The sequence below is a fragment of the Schistocerca cancellata genome, unplaced genomic scaffold (assembly GCF_023864275.1).
Source record: "Schistocerca cancellata isolate TAMUIC-IGC-003103 unplaced genomic scaffold, iqSchCanc2.1 HiC_scaffold_848, whole genome shotgun sequence".
Classification (NCBI taxonomy): domain Eukaryota; kingdom Metazoa; phylum Arthropoda; class Insecta; order Orthoptera; family Acrididae; genus Schistocerca; species Schistocerca cancellata.
This window is the reverse complement of record NW_026046859.1, coordinates 2,501-7,500: the sequence shown is the minus strand read 5'-3', so window position 1 is coordinate 7,500 and position 5,000 is coordinate 2,501. Positions and strand designations below refer to the sequence as shown.

The 5,000-nt window shown below is 52.7% G+C and overlaps 1 non-coding gene across 1 annotated transcript in view; it reads left to right on the top strand.

The window, feature by feature from the left end:
* Positions 1-3,456: 3,456 nt before the first annotated feature.
* Positions 3,457-5,000, top strand: part of LOC126147187 (small subunit ribosomal RNA) — a 1,909-nt gene continuing 365 nt past the window's right edge. Inside the window, exon 1 of the ribosomal RNA XR_007530058.1 lies at positions 3,457-5,000. This exon is cut by the window's right edge and continues 365 nt beyond it. This is a non-coding gene — a ribosomal RNA (small subunit ribosomal RNA).

Below are 5,000 nucleotides of genomic sequence, written 5' to 3'. Positions count from 1 at the left end.
GCAACCATTCCGCTGTAAATCAGTACGTCACTCGTAGTTCAGTCACCTCACAGCACTGCTCAGTAAACTATGCAGGCCCACATAGATAGATTATATACGCAAATGCCCCTATACATGCTGAACGTCCGTACACACAAAATGAACCACACGTCAGCCACACACTCTATCACACACTACTCTCTGCCTGTAACAGACACAGATACAACAACTAAGCACCAGCATGGACCAACGTCCGGTGCATCCTATCCGCCACAGTACACCAACTACGCTATGATAACCAGACCGGGAGGTCCAATCATAAAACAGAATACCCCACTCGTCCGACAACCACAATTGCTCAGAGAAGCCACCAACACCCACACATGTCCTACACAGGGGTGCACCCAACATCACCACACTGCCTCGTCTTACAGCACAAACACACTGGCAGGAATGAAACACACAGGTCTGCCGCAACCACAGACACGGCTCGCCCCCTCTCACTAGCGAAAAGCGCATCCCGACGTGACATAACTCCTTTGACACACTGACGCTGCCTCGGGCATCCACGTCCTACGGTCGATATCAACGAACCTCACCCCCCCCCCCCCCACAACACGCCATCCCATACCACATTGTGTACCGTACCCAAACCTAACGTGTACTGTACTACAACGCAATGTGTACCATAACACAACCCAGTTTGTACCTTAACCTAACCTATGTCACCTTAACCTAACCTATGTCACCTTAACCTAACCTATGTCACCTTAACCTAACCTATGTCACCTTAACCTAACCTATGTCACCTTAACCTAACCTATGTCACCTTAACCTAACCTATGTCACCTTAACCTAACCTATGTCACCTTAACCTAACCTATGTCACCTTAACCTAACCTATGTCACCTTAACCTAACCTATGTCACCTTAACCTAACCTATGTCACCTTAACCTAACCCATCTTGCACCTTAACCTAACCCATCTTGCACCTTAACCTAACCCATCTTGCACCCTAACCTATGTTGCACCTTAACCTAACCTGTGTTGCACCTTAACCTACCTCAATTTGCACCGCAATGTAACTCAATTTGCACCGCAATGTAACTCAATTTGCACCGCAATGTAACTCAATTTGCACCGCAATGTAACTCAATTTGCACCGCAATGTAACTCAATTTGCACCGCAATGTAACTCAATTTGCACCGCAATGTAACTCAATTTGCACCGCAATGTAACGCAATTTGCACCGCAATGTAACGCAATTTGCACCGCAATGTAACGCAATTTGCACCGCAATGTAACTCAATTTGCACCGCAATGTAACGCAATTTGCACCGCAATGTAACGCAATTTGCACCGCAATGTAACGCAATTTGCACCGCAATGTAACGCAATTTGCACCGCAATGTAACGCAATTTGCACCGCAATGTAACGCAATTTGCACCGCAATGTAACGCAATTTGCACCGCAATGTAACGCAATTTGCACCGCAATCTACCCCCAAGTTGTGCCTTAACCTAACCCACGTTGTGCCTTAACCTAACCCACGTTGTGCCTTAACCTAACCCACGTTGTGCCTTAACCTAACCCACGTTGTGCCTTAACCTAACCCACGTTGTGCCTTAACCTAACCCACGTTGTGCCTTAACCTAACCCACGTTGTGCCTTAACCTAACCCACGTTGTGCCTTAACCTAACCCACGTTGTGCCTTAACCTAACCCACGTTGTGCCTTAACCTAACCCACGTTGTGCCTTAACCTAACCCACGTTGTGCCTTAACCTAACCCACGTTGTGCCTTAACCTAACCCAAGTTGTGCCTTAACCTAACCCAAGTTGTGCCTTAACCTAACCCAAGTTGTGCCTTAACCTAACCCAAGTTGTGCCTTAACCTAACCCAAGTTGTGCCTTAACCTAACCCAAGTTGTGCCTTAACCTAACCCAAGTTGTGCCTTAACCTAACCCAAGTTGTGCCTTAACCTAACCCAAGTTGTGCCTTAACCTAACCCAAGTTGTGCCTTAACCTAACCCAAGTTGTGCCTTAACCTAACCCAAGTTGTGCCTTACCCTGCTCTGTAATTGGCATATGACACGTTACAGTAATGTATTGTCCAACCGCAACCCGCTCAGAATGTTGTGTACACAGCTACGTGTCATCTCCCCATAACAGCTGCATTGCAGTGTGGTACGCCATAGAGACGTGTGGGAGTAATGGACGCAGTGGATGGCGATCAGCATGAGCCGTCTGTTCATGTAGTGGCGCGTGTATGCAGACGTAGTAGTCTCTTCTCACACAATGTGATAGCACGGTGCCCCGCGTTCCACATCTGCGACATGCTACAGAGGCCGGTTGACAGTTGGTCGCGCAGTGGACATCGCATACGTACGGGGGCACCTTCCACGTGCCCTCTAGTCGGGCACATTTTGTTGCGTGGATGTGAGCGGATGTAGTGTGTCTTGACACCTGACAGGCAGGCATGCAATAATAGTTGACTTTGCAAACGGGGATGGACGTGTACGTTTACTGGTGACGTTACGCAAATGAACAACTGGTAACCCGTTGTGGTGCGGTTGTCCTTGCTGGAGGTACATCTGTGAGGGCAACGATCGGTACAGCTACGAAGCGGTCCCCACCATACCAACGAACGTGAATGTGAATCTGGGTGTGAAGCGATACGCGGCTGTGGGTGGGTGGGACTGTCCCCGGCCGGTGAGGGGGGGCCGCCCGGCGTGCTGGCCGCGCGGTGCGTGGGCGCACGCGCTACAGCCGGCTGGTGGGGGCGCCCAGTGGCAGGCGCGCCGGCCGACGGACGCGGCAGGCGGCGCAGCTGCGCGCCGGGGGCACCCTGCGCGCGGCGCCGTGCAGCCAAAGTGGGTCCTCGCCGGCCCGGTGCGAAGCGCGGTGGACATCTGCAGTGTGCTGGTCCGATTGAGGACTGTGTGCGTTGAGGATGCGCCGCCGCCCGGCACTCGGCGCCGCGACGCCGTCTGCTGCTCGGTCGCCCCAGCGGTTCTCGCTGGTGGTTTGTATCGCAGTTGTGCAGACGTGTTGGCACGTGCGCTGTGCTGGGAGAGTTCGCTTCGGCACCCACGTGGGGCCTTTGCCCTTCTGTGGCGCTGGCGTTGGAGCTGCCGGTCACCGTAGGTGGCGCGTGTTGTCTCCCGCCGGCAATGCCACGACAGCACGCTCCCGGGCCTCTGTCGGCAGCGGCAAGCTCAGTTGGGAGCACGGGTGGTCGCACCTAAAGCGTCTACTCGCCTAACTCCGGGCGATTGCGCCTCTCTCGAACCCGACCAAGTACTTAGGACGGCGCTGCGCGCCGCCGGGACCTGAGAGGGTTTCGAGGTGTATTGTGCAGGGGAGCTCAGCCTCCTCCTGTTTGCAGAATAATTGAGCGGACGCTTGCGTGTTCGCGCGGGCCTCTGGGACACACTCCCGGGCGGCCGGCTGCTCAGCTCTAGTTGACGCAGCTCCCTGGTTGATCCTGCCAGTAGTCATATGCTTGTCTCAAAGATTAAGCCATGCATGTCTCAGTACAAGCCGCATTAAGGTGAAACCGCGAATGGCTCATTAAATCAGTTATGGTTCCTTAGATCGTACCCACGTTACTTGGATAACTGTGGTAATTCTAGAGCTAATACATGCAAACAGAGTCCCGACCAGAGATGGAAGGGACGCTTTTATTAGATCAAAACCAATCGGTCGGCTCGTCCGGTCCGTTTGCCTTGGTGACTCTGAATAACTTTGGGCTGATCGCACGGTCCTCGTACCGGCGACGCATCTTTCAAATGTCTGCCTTATCAACTGTCGATGGTAGGTTCTGCGCCTACCATGGTTGTAACGGGTAACGGGGAATCAGGGTTCGATTCCGGAGAGGGAGCCTGAGAAACGGCTACCACATCCAAGGAAGGCAGCAGGCGCGCAAATTACCCACTCCCGGCACGGGGAGGTAGTGACGAAAAATAACGATACGGGACTCATCCGAGGCCCCGTAATCGGAATGAGTACACTTTAAATCCTTTAACGAGTATCTATTGGAGGGCAAGTCTGGTGCCAGCAGCCGCGGTAATTCCAGCTCCAATAGCGTATATTAAAGTTGTTGCGGTTAAAAAGCTCGTAGTTGGATTTGTGTCCCACGCTGTTGGTTCACCGCCCGTCGGTGTTTAACTGGCATGTATCGTGGGACGTCCTGCCGGTGGGGCGAGCCGAAGGCGTGCGACCGCCTCGTGCGTGTTCGTGCGTCCCGAGGCGGACCCCGTTGAAATCCTACCAAGGTGCTCTTTATTGAGTGTCTGGGTGGGCCGGCACGTTTACTTTGAACAAAATTAGAGTGCTTAAAGCAGGCAAGCCCGCCTGAATACTGTGTGCATGGAATAATGGAATAGGACCTCGGTTCTATTTTGTTGGTTTTCGGAACCCGAGGTAATGATTAATAGGGACAGGCGGGGGCATTCGTATTGCGACGTTAGAGGTGAAATTCTTGGATCGTCGCAAGACGAACAGAAGCGAAAGCATTTGCCAAGTATGTTTTCATTAATCAAGAACGAAAGTTAGAGGTTCGAAGGCGATCAGATACCGCCCTAGTTCTAACCATAAACGATGCCAGCCAGCGATCCGCCGCAGTTCCTCCGATGACTCGGCGGGCAGCCTCCGGGAAACCAAAGCTTTTGGGTTCCGGGGGAAGTATGGTTGCAAAGCTGAAACTTAAAGGAATTGACGGAAGGGCACCACCAGGAGTGGAGCCTGCGGCTTAATTTGACTCAACACGGGAAACCTCACCAGGCCCGGACACCGGAAGGATTGACAGATTGATAGCTCTTTCTTGATTCGGTGGGTGGTGGTGCATGGCCGTTCTTAGTTGGTGGAGCGATTTGTCTGGTTAATTCCGATAACGAACGAGACTCTAGCCTGCTAACTAGTCGCGTGACATCCTTCGTGCTGTCAGCGATTACTTTTCTTCTTAGAGGGACAGGCGGCTTCTAGCCGCACGAGATTGAGCAATAACAGGTCTGTGA